The sequence below is a fragment of the Anabrus simplex genome, chromosome 2 (genome assembly GCF_040414725.1).
Source record: "Anabrus simplex isolate iqAnaSimp1 chromosome 2, ASM4041472v1, whole genome shotgun sequence".
NCBI classification, from domain to species: domain Eukaryota; kingdom Metazoa; phylum Arthropoda; class Insecta; order Orthoptera; family Tettigoniidae; genus Anabrus; species Anabrus simplex.
Window position 1 is genome coordinate 952260599 of NC_090266.1, and position 12454 is coordinate 952273052.

The 12454-nt window shown below is 37.8% G+C and overlaps 1 protein-coding gene across 1 annotated transcript in view; it reads left to right on the forward strand.

Annotated features, from left to right (window-relative positions):
* LOC136863210 (leucine-rich melanocyte differentiation-associated protein) overlaps window positions 1-1873 on the forward strand; it is a 148576-nt gene extending 146703 nt beyond the window's left edge. The window contains exon 7 of the mRNA XM_067139580.2: window positions 1273-1873. The gene's annotated coding sequence lies outside the window, so the exon portion shown is untranslated. The remainder of the gene's footprint in view (window positions 1-1272) is intronic.
* The last annotated feature ends 10581 nt before the right edge of the window (window positions 1874-12454 follow it).

Sequence of the window (12454 nt, forward strand, 5' to 3'; positions counted from 1 at the left end):
TGTAGCAGGAGGTGGGAAGCGCCTCTTTCATCCGGCAGCAGCTCTTCAACAAGGTAATGGCCACGTAACCATCTTTATTTCTTGCTACCTCAGCAGTTTAACCCGCGGGGAAGGTCCGAAACCTTTATTATGTAACCTATCTTCAAACATGTAAATTGCTGTCACTTTTGTAAAACTTCATATATCTTTTACTGTAAATCGGGGATAGAGAGTGCTTTACCCTCTCGAGCTCCCCTTCATTTTTGCTTTGAGATGACTACGTTTTGGTAACTTTTTCTTCCTTAATGTATTAAATTTTCTTATACGAGTCACCTCCATAGTTTGGGAATAGCCCCTGGTTCATCGGCCTAGTGCCTCTTAGGTTTTAAAAGATTTCATGTAGGAGTGCAAGTACTCACCTCCATTCTACTTGGTGTTGCGGGCCATTAACTTAACCTATTATTTTTCTACTAAGGCCCATTAGGTTGGGTACAAGATACCCCTGTTTCTTTGTAAGTGTGCCTTGAGGGCAGTTAATAGTAAAGTCCGTTGTGGCCTTTGATAGGCTTGAAAAATTAAGAGCGGGTCAGCTCTTTCTTGTATTTGGATATGTGCCTCTAGGAGGCCTGACAGTGCTAGGTGGGAGCAAGTGCTCCATGTAATGAGGGGATTTCTGCCCTTTGGTAATATGTGGTTGTGAGCTGAGTACTCAGAAATTGTAAAAATTAGAGCTCGTGGCCCAGGTCGTTAAAATATCTCTAAATCTTGGCTTTCCTGGAATGGTACCTAATTTGACTTGTTGTTACTTGTTAAAATCTGAAATTTTATGTGAAAATTGTTTTGCTATTTTGAAAATATAACCTTTAATGCAATTTTAATCAATATCTCAGCTTTGTAGTTAGACCCATTCCAGCCCACACCTTCCTTCACCTCTGCATTCCACGGGCAACCCCGTAACAATTATTATTATTATTATTATTATTATTATTATTATTATTATTATTATTATTATTATTATTATTATTATTATTATTATTATTATTAACTTGGTTGTTATGTGTTCATTAGGCTTACCAAGACCTGACATGATGACCTGGATTAAGGTTTAAAATCATTGATAACAGTACAGTTCTTTGGTATACTATTAATGGTTTATTACACTAATTTGAATTGTCACTTCCAACTTGCACTTGGATTTTTCATATGTGATTTTGTAGATATAAATGTCAAGGTTATATGAAAGTAAACAAATTATGTCTTCACCTTGAATAATGCATATCCAACATTTTTCAGTGTGGCTTCACCACTGAACGGCTCATCCAGCTGCAACTATGTGGTCCCATGATGATCTGGTGTACGAAGATAGCGCTGTACCTGGAATTTTTCGCATCCCCGTCGCTTTTCATCAGTGTAACAAATGTTTCACCCTCTCTTAGTACCACATTGGAACAAAAATAAGCTAAATTGACTTAATAAATTGCATCTTTAAAAACTAAAGGAGGGAAAAGAAAGGTAGAAAGAGGGACTCATGGAAGACAAACTAATAGGTATATTTTACTGTATTTGGGTAGCACTTCCATTCAGTACATTCACCTCTCATTCCATTCAACAGATTCACCTTTTGTTATGGTTAATCATCATAAAACAAATATAGTAGCATAAAGACTATTCTTAAAACAACAAATGTACAAGTATATTAGTTACTTGTTGAAACAGAATATATCTATTTTAATTCTGATGTGACCTAACATCCCACATGAGATAATGTGTGTATGGTTTGTTTTTTTTTCACTCTGAAAGAAACCACTAACAGTGGAACCGTAATTGATCATTTTCGAATGTTGTATAGGTGGTTAATGTTGCTAATATTGAATTCTGAAAGTATTGGGTATATTAGAACATCTTCAGTCCAAATATTAATATATTTTCGTGTGGCTATTTCTAGCCGAGTGCAGCCCTTGTAAGGCAGACACTCTGATGATGCCATGTGTAGGTAACTGCGTGTTATTGTGGTGGAGGATAGTGTTATGTGTGGTGTATGACTTGCAGGGATGTTGGGGACAGCACAAACACCCAGCCCCCAGGTCATTGTAATTAACCAATGAAGGTTAAAATCCCCGACACGGCCGGGAATCTAACCCGGGACCCTCTGAACCGAAGGCCAGTACGCTGACCATTCAGCCGAGTCGGACATCTTCAGTCCTGATATAATGGAATTGTTATGCAGTAAGAGTATTTGTGCCCTTCGTGCAGCTTTTTGTTTGTGGATTTTAGTTGCATGTTGTTCTTGTCTGAGTCATCAGTGCAAAGACTGGGATGATGCAGCACTCCATGCCACCCTATCCTGTGCTAACCTTTTCATTTCTACATAACTATTGCATCCTACATCTGCTCTAATCTGCTTGTCATATTCATATCTTGGTCTTCCCCTACCATTCTTACCACCTACACTACCTTCAAAAACCAACTGAACAAGTCCTGGGTGTCTTAAGATGTGTCCCATTGTTCTATCTCTTCTTCTCGTCAAATTTAGCCAAATCGATCTCTCACCAATTCGATTCAGTATCTCTTCGTTTGTGATTCGATCTATCCATCTCACCTTCAGCATTCTTCTATAACACCACATTTCAAAAGCTTCTATTCTCTTTCTTTCTGAGCTAGTTATCGTCCATGTTTCACATCCATACGCTGCCACGCTCCACACAAAAGTCTTCAAAAACATCGTTTCTAATTCCTATATCATTGTTTGAAGTGAGCAAATTTCTTTTCTTAAGAAAGCTCTTCCTTGCTTGTGCTAGTCTGCATTTTATGTCCTCCTTACTTCTGCCGTCGTTAGTTATTTTACTACCCAGGTAACAGTATTCATCCACTTCCTTTACAACTTAATTTCCTAATCTAATATTTCCTGCATCACCTGCCTTCGTTCGACTGCACTCCATTACTTTTGTTTTGGACTTATTTATTTTCATCTTGTACTCCTTACCCAAGACTTCGTCCATACCATTCAGCAGCTTCTCGAGATCCTCTGCAGTCTCAGATAAAATAACAATGTCATCAGCAAATCTCAAGGTTTTGATTTCCTCTCCTTGGATTGTGATTCCCTTTTCAAATTCCTCTTTGATTTCCTTTACTGCCTGTTCTGTGTAAACATTGAAAAGGAGGGGGGACAAACTGCAGCCTTGCCTCACTCTTTTCTGGATTGCTGCTTCTTTTTCAGAATCTTAAATAGTTTGGTCCAGTCAACATTATCAAATGCCTTTCCTAGATCTACGAACGCCATGTACGTGGGCTTGTCCTTCTTGATTCGATCCTCTAAGATCACACGTAAAGTCAGGTTTGCTTCACGTGTTCCTACATTTCTTCTGAAGCCAAATTGATCTTCTCCCAACTCAGCTTCAACTTGTTTTTCCATTTTTCTGTAAATAATACGTGTTAAAATTTTGCAGGCATGAGATACTAAACTAATGGTGCGGTAGTTTTCACACCTGTCAGCACCGGCTTTCTTGGGAATAAGTATAACAACATTCTGCTGAAAATCGGATGGGACTTCTCCTGTCTCGTACATCTTACACACTAAATGGAATAACCTTGCCATGCTGGTTTCTCCTAAGGCAGTCAGTAATTCAGAGGGAATGTCATCAATTCCAGGTGTCTTGTTCCTATTTAGGTCACTCACAGCTCTGTCAAACTCTGATCTCAAAATTGGGTCTCCCATTTCATCAGCATCAATAGCCTCTTCTTGTTCCAGAACCAAATTATGTACATCTTTACCTTGATACAACTGTTGGATATATTCCTGCCATCTTTCTGCTTTGTCTTCTTTCCCTAGAAGTGGCTTTCCATCTGAGCTCTTAATATTCATACACCTAGATTTCCTTTCTCCAAAGGTTTCCTTGATTTTCCTGTATGCAGTATCTACCTTTCCTAGAACCATACAATCTTCGACATCCTTGCACTTCTCCTTCAGCCATTCTTCCTTAGCTACCTTGCACTTTCTATCCACTTCATTCTTTAATCACCTGTATTCTTTCCTGCCCTCTTTATTTCTAGCATTCTTGTACTTTCGTCGTTCATCAATCAGGTCTAGTATCTACTGAGTTATCACTGATTCTTAGTTGATCTTTTCTTCCTTCCTAACATTTCTTTAGCAGCCTTACTGACTTAATTTTTCATGACTATCCACTCTTCCTCTATTGTATTTTCTTCAGCCTTTTCATTTAGCATTTGTGCAACATGTTCCTTGAAACAATCCCTCACATTCTTTTCTTTCAACTTGTCTAGATCCCATCTTTTTGCATTCTTCCCTTTCTTCAATTTCTTCAACTTCAGATGGCATTTCATGACCAACAAGTTGTGGTCAGAGTCCACGTCAGCTCCTCGGAAAGTTTTGCAATCCAACACCTCGTTTCTGAATCTCTGCTTAATCATAATGAAGTCTATTTGATACTGTTACAATATTAACTTGCAATAAAATCCTGACTTTGAATTATACAAATTTACTTTTCACTTTGATTCAAAGAGGAATAAACTTTTATTTGAATTATACAATTTCAAATTAACTTGAGTCCACTGTATTAGAACATCTTAAAACCTGATAAACCACAATCTCCTGTATCATTTTTTTTTTTTTTTGCTAGTTGCTTTACGTCGCACCGACACAGATAGGTCTTATGGCGACGATGGGACAGGGAAGGGCCAGGAGTGGGAAGGAAGCGGCCGAGGTCTTAATTAAGGTACAGTCCCAGCCTGTATCATTTTCAAGGAAGAATATATTAGGAGTAATGTTAATGATATGACATTGCACACATTAACATTATTTTGCATTTGAGTGTCTTTACTCTTCATCCAGCTTTTTGTTTGTAGATGTTAGTGGCATCTGTTAGAGAGGGAGAGAGTGTGTGTTTTTTTTAATACTTATAGGTAATATATACAAGCTGTGTCTCAGATTTTCCCCCACCATAATTTGGATAGAAGGCGTGGTGTTAACTTTGGACCTGTACGGTATATACTGTACTGTTAATATAGAAAACATTTAAACATCAGATGTCTGTTTTGGTGGTGGTGGTAACTCAAAAGAATATAGTTATTAGTCTTAACTTCAGCTAATCGTTTGACTTTTTGTAGTATACCGTATTTCACTGCATAATCATCACACTTTTTATACCAAAATTTTCGTATAATGGCATGGTATGAGCATTACACGAAGAACTTTTAAAATACAATTATCTGAAAAAATGATCTTATAACTAAATTGTATTTGTTACAAGTTTAAGGTGCTCATAATACTCTCATTATACATCAAAGATAATTAAAATAGTCCAAATCAAAATTCATAATATATTCGCAACAGTTCGGCAAACATTTCTCCAATCTGGAAAAAAAATGAACTTATTCATTGTCATTGACTTGAGCATTAAAGTTAAAATATTACACTTGCAAGAAGTTATTACATTATTGTGAAATAACCAGTAAAAAAATTTGCTCAAAATCTTTTGTTTTGCTGTTGCTGTTGCTGGTTGCGGTATCTGATCCACCGTCCTCACTGCTCATAGGTGTATCAGATTCTTTGTCTCTCTGCCACACTACGTCATCTTTGAATCTGCTAGTGTGTTTGAAATCCCAGTCCTTTTGAAGCTGTTGGAGACTTGTTCAGGTGGTTTAAGATCCCAACTCTTTATTGCCTAATATTTCCAGCGGACGTCAATTGCTGATGCCGCTCTACATCCATTCCTTGTAAAACTGATATAAATGGTATTTAAATGGTTTGTTAATACATACTACAGTGGATGACGAGTTGATGTTAGGCAACTGGGAATGACTACCTGTTGTGTTTTATTTTCATTGATAAGTTGCTTCACTTCGTTGCTTTGTTCATGAGGTGACCTCAGAAACTATCCAAAACAAGCAGAGTCGATGTTCCAGTAGTGCACCAAATCTTCTATCCCACACAGTTTTAACCCAGTGGAGCACGAGTTCTACATCCATCCAACCCTTGGATTGCACTAGTACACAAATTTCATGGGGAAACTGTATTTGCTTAGGCATTGTTTTCCTCTTGAAAATTATGTAAGGTGGCAACTTTGTTCCATCAGCTGTAATAGCAAGCATTGCGTACATCGTAATTTCTTACTACCACTGATTTTCATAAATACACTCGGTGATTCTTTTAGCACAATAGTGCTGTTGCAAGGCATATCAAAAAAGACTGGAACCTGATCAGCATTACCGGTTTGAGAAAGTAACTATGAAGTCTCCTGGCACAAACATAAGACAATACATAATAATGTAGGAAAGGGTCCACCCATTCGGTACACGTGTTAAAATGTATTGAATAGGTGAACCCTGCTGTACCTTATTATATGTTGATTACTTGTCAGTACAGATCAATATGAAATTTATCACATATAAATAAGATAAATCAGTGAAAATTTACAATTTTGTCCATGTAATCAAAAGGAAACCTTTGATGCAGTGTTGTTCTCCTTCACACCAACAGATTGTGTCATCGCGTGAACTTTATAACCCGCCCACAACTCACCTTAAACTGAGTCGTGAGAATGTTGTGTTTGCGTGCTACCTTCCATGCCTTCATTTGTAACATTTCATATGATACACTAGACATTGTTATATATTTCGTTGACGTACACAAGATGCTTCTTTGTCAGTTTTTGGAAACATCCCTACCTTAAACATGCATCTAGAATGTTTTGTGGTTTTTAGCATAACTGGCTTAACTGTGGACCAATATGGTATATATTGTAAATACAGGGAACATTTTTAACATCAAACTTCTGATGTGACTGTGGTGGAAATTGTTGTTTTAAGGTCAAATAACTATAGTTATTAGTCCCAAATTCTGCTAATTATTGTTTGACTTCATGTAGTATAATGAAAGTATGTGTCTGTGCTGTGTGATATTTCAGTCTAAAAGATATCATTTAAAGTACTGGAGAGATGAAGTACCTCATCCAGCACAGGTGTAGCTGTTGATTCTGCTGAAGTAGGACTGAAAATGTTATCTTCATCATTAATTTTTCCTGTTTCTGCTTTTATGCGATGTACATCGATTACTGGAATGTATCTATTACAATTTTTGTTTCAAGAAGTAAATGCGAGTAAAAAATGTGTAAAAATGTAACAATTGCAAATGAAATGACTAAAAAGATAATCACTGCAAGTAATTTGCTCAGTTTCTTGCGAACTGTGTATGTATGTATGTATGTATGTATGTATGTCACTTTACAAAAGCAAAGACTTTGCTTCATCTAACAGATGACTTGACTTGTATTGATAGGAGGATTTTATAAATATTTTCTTTTGTAAAGTGATAACTGTCAATACGGAATGAGATTCATAACTTGCAATGTATGTATGTAGTTAGTCACTTTTTAACATTACTCTTCATTAACTTTTTACCTTCGTTGATGCAACTGAAAACAATGACTTGAGTGTTTTACATAATTGGGAATATGTAAGTTGCATTACTACAGAGCCCATTGCATTAGTTAGGTTGTATATTCATTTCCTTCATCCAGTCAGGGTCCGGCTCCATGGCTAAATGGTTAGCGTGCTGACCTTTGGTCACAGGGGATCCGGGTTCGATTTCCGGCAGGGTCGGGAATTTTAACCATCATTGGTTAATTCCGCTGGCACGGGGGCTGGGCGTATGTGTCGTCTTCATCATCATTTCATCCTAATCATGACGCGCAGGTTGCCTATGGTCATCAAATCGAAAGACCTGCACCTGGTGAGCCGAAGTCCTCGGACACCTCTTGGCACTAAAAGCCATGTGCCATATCACTTTTTATCCAGTCAGGAAGCTTCCTGACACTTTTTGTATTGTTCTGTATATTTAATAGTTTAGCACATAGTAATGGTTGTAACAATCTGATATTATGACTTTTACATTAGTTGAAAGCAGTCCATTTAATGGACTCTGTACTATACTGATGTATTATCTGTATGTGGAGTGTTAAATCTGCTGCTGTCTCTGAAAGCATGTTCAACATGCAACATTGATAACTTTATAGTCTAGAGTGTAACCAGCCTAGACTTTAAAACTATAAAATTCAAAGCTTGTATAATGCTGATGAGAATATAAAAGACACTCATTGTGGATGTATAGAATGAATGACATTTGCCTGGTTAGATGGAAGAGAAGGCCTGAAGGCCTTAATCATGGCAAGTAAAATAAAACATTACTAAAATAAAACATTACTTCCTACATTTAGAATATTGTATGTCTTTTGTTAACTCTGATAGAATAATGGGCTGGTTCGTTGTTTCCTGCTCACATTGTTACCTTGTGTCTTTGTTATGTATGAGGCATGTTTTTTAAGTAAGAGCCGTTTGAAAATAACTACACAACGAAAGACGATTTTCAACCACCACATTTATTTTCAGATTCTACATACTTTACTCCATTTTTCATCATAGCCGCCAAGTTTGTTTAAACACTTATCATACCTTACAACTAAGTTTTGAATACCCTCTTCATAGACACTTGCCACCTGCTCCAATAACCAACAGTTCTTGATCTTGCGCTGCGACAGAGTCTGTTTGGCCTTCACCTTTACAGGTGAATGTGTGTGTGTCTGCATTCCATGCTCTGTTGCTTTGATTTGGGCGTCATCAAACACTCAAATATTTTGTTTTTGTACAGATTTGGGTGTTTGATGACGTTTTTGACTCGTTGAGTCAGATCGTAACGGGAGACAAAACATGGGTTTTGCATATCACGCCAAAATCGAAGCAACAGAGCATGGCATGGAGACACGCACATTCGCCTGTAAAGGTGAAGGCCAAACAGACTCTGTCCCAGCGCAAGAATAAGAACTCTTGGTTATCGGAGCAGGCGGCAAGTGTCTAAAGAGGGTATTCAAAACTTTGTTGTGAGGTATGATAAGTGTTTAAACAAACTTGGCAGCTGTGTTGAAAAATGGAGTAAAGTATCTAGAATCTGCAAATAAATGTGGTGTTTGAAAATCATCTTTCGTTGTGTAGCTATTTTCAAACGGCCCTTACTTAAAAATCATGCCTCGTATATCTGTTCTGGCAGTTACATGAGCGATTCTTCATATTACTGTTTTTATTTTGTTTCCTTACTTTTTTGTTCTGAATATACTTACAATTCTAGGATATTGATTCCTTATTGTGAAATACAAGTTAAGGAGAAATGTTGAGATTTTAGTGGATTTGGTGCTTTTTCTGGGTATCTGTATAATTTACTGTTGAAAACCTTAACAACCCAAATCTTCACAAATATGTATTTATATGAACATAGTATTATATTTGTGTATTGTTATTCATTGTTTGTATTTGTGCATATTTTGATAGAAACTGTATTTTTATAAATAATATTTTCCAAAATATAATATTTTATCTAGCAAATTGTCTTATATTTTCTTTCATTCTTTCTTTCTCTCATTCTTTCTTTCTTCCTTTCTTTCTTTCCAAACCTGTCTACTGTAACTTAAAAGCTTTTCAGTCTGTCGAACACCCAAGTTCAATATAATATTACACTGTGATATACCTGTAAAAAAACACACTATTAAGCAAGGAATAAAATACTCACCATTAAACAAAGAATAACATGTTTCATTCTTAACAGAACATCATCAGATCCTATCAAGTCAAACTTAATAATTGGGAATATTTATGTTTATTTCCGTATAAACACCTAGGAATTTGAAGATTGGAACTTATCGTAATGAAGTCCTGCTACGTCTCCACTCTGGCTACAGTTTCAGAGCAAGAACTAGCCTATTGTGTGTGTAACCTGGTAGTTCACAAATCACTGTATTTCAAATAGGAATGGGATCAGTCTTTTACAAGGTCATCCTTTAACTGAACCCCTTTAGGATGGGAAGTTTGGAAGGTTAAGCAAAGAATTGGAAATGAAGTTGCCATGGCCTATAGGAAAACATTCTGTTCCAGAGTTTACTTTGGGTTAGAATAGGAAACAAAGGAAAACCATTTTGAGAATAATAATACAGTAAAACCTCATTAAGATGTTTCTGCAGGGGACAACAAAAATGAACATGTTAAGCGAGAAAACGTACTAGTGAATATACGAATAAAAATTATCCAACAAGGATATGAAAACGCTAGATACAATTTTTTCTGACATGAAGGCATTTTACGTTGCGTATCTGTGGATACAGTGAAAACTATATCTACCTTTACTCAAGATATGAGGAAAGTATTAAAAGGTGTGAAAAACACGAGATAACAAATATGAAAACCTTCTCTGCTGGGGCACTGAACGGTGTGAAAAACAACAAATATGAAAACATATTCATGGGGGCCAATAAAAATATCCAAGTATTATTGCAGATCACACTCTTTCTAAAACACATGTTAGTAGAAGCCTTTTATTTCAGAAGAGTGGGTTATAAAACATTATTTTCTGGTCACACACTTAGACAATGAAATGGAGGTTATACCAGGCTATGTGCGACTGCGACAGAATGACTGGCTGCCATTTTGAAAATTTCGACCAAGTCGAATTGATTGAGTCAAAACTCGGAGATGTGAGTTCATCATTCGCGACCTCTGGGTGCTTAAAGATGTGGTTGTCAGTCCACTTTCTGAAAGATGTTAATGTTATCTTCATTAGAAAGGAATTGAATTTAACTTTTTCTGTATCCATAACTACACGAGCGTTAGCCGCGAGAGAGGCAGCGAAGGGGGACCTGAAGGGTTCCCCCTCCCCCCATTTTCTTTTTATTATTAAATAATACAAAATGTACATACAAATACGTGAGTCAGGGTTAACCTGTTACAACCTGTGCCTAGGCACTAATGAACCAAGATCTGTATAGAGAAAAATGCTCTGAACATTCTTTACAAACAAATTTCATACAAAAGATCTAGACAAAGTTACATGTTCTCAGGGAGTCCTGTGAGTGATTTACTCAGTACTGGAAGGGTAGTCTGGCGCAGAAGCCGGCGAGGAGAGGTTCGCCGTTGCCTGCGGATGGTGTGGGTTACTGTAGTCACGTCCTAGTTCGTGACCATGGGCAATGGCTGAGTGGCCTAGTAAGTGGTCCTGAAAGTCGGTATACCAGTTGCTATGGAATGGGAGTGGGCATCCTGGACATATTCTGAGTCATGGCCCTCCTTGTGCTCAGGTGGCTAGGACTATACAATTCACTGGTGGTCCATAACCCGTTAGAGGAGAGATCCTCACTTGGACTATGTGCAAGTAGGGTAGCATCCTGCTTCATGAATTTACCAAGCTCAGAACATTTTAAGCAAACCTCGGACCTATGGGAGTAACGGAGTCCCACTCCCATTTGACAGGCGAGGGACTCCATGGAAACAACTTGGCGAACAAAATGGAATTCGATGGGGTGCTATCAATATTAATGGGGCTTATGGAAGAAAGAAAGTAGAACTGGCTGAGTCAGCAAAGAGGATGCATCTGGATGTGCTAGGAGTACCGTAAACAGGGGTAACTTCGGCCACACAGGGTAACTTCGGCCACTGACGAATAGCAACACTTATTTTCTCCTGTCTCCTAAACTGAAAAAGATAAACCACTTGCAACAACTGAAATGCACGTACGATAGAATGCTCTATCAACACTCGGTAGTCCAAAGAACATTGGTGGGCTCATTTTTGAGTCAATCCATTTTTTTTCGCAGCCCCGACTATTGTCTTGTCTGGTAACAGCAGGAAACAAACTGTTCTCTAGCCCCAGCATTCGATTCTCCATTCCAGTGGTTTATGGGGTCCAAATGTAAGTACGTCTGGTAACTGATCAACCTAATTTGATGCATTTTATTCAAATAGGTTCTTCAGGGAATAGTTTTGTGATGAAAGTTGTCCACTTCCGGGGTAACTTTGGCCATGCCAAGAACGTACAGGAAAACATTACGCAGCCGCGAGTTTTGTAATTATGAGCCTGTTTACTTCAAGAATGCTTTAGAAGAGATTAATAAAGCCACAATAACAATAAATGGAGAAGTTTATCCCGACAGGGAGGAGAAAGACGGTTCCTATTTTCAATGATGAAATGAAATGAAATGAAATGGCGTATGGCTTTTAGTGCCGGGAGTGTCCGAGGACAAGTTCGGCTTGCCAGATGCAGGTCTTTTGATTCGACACCCGTAGGCGACCTGCGCGTCGTGATGAGGTTGAAATGATGATGAAGACGACACATACACCCAGCCCCCCTGCCAGCGAAGTTAACCAATTAAGGTTAAAATTCCCAACCCTGCCGGGAATCGAACCCGGGACCCGTGTGGCCAAAGGCCAGCACGCTTACCATTTAGCCATGGAGCCGGACTTTTCAATGATAAATAGACGGAAATCAGTTGGCATGGACGAGGCGCAATTAAGAACTTGATTTACGGCCCAGATATTTTCTAATTTAGAAGACAGTGTATTATGAGAAAAGTCTATAAGATTGCTTCTTTTCCGATCCCCTTTTCCCTCCATAATATTGAGCTTTGTGATTTTCGTACTTTTT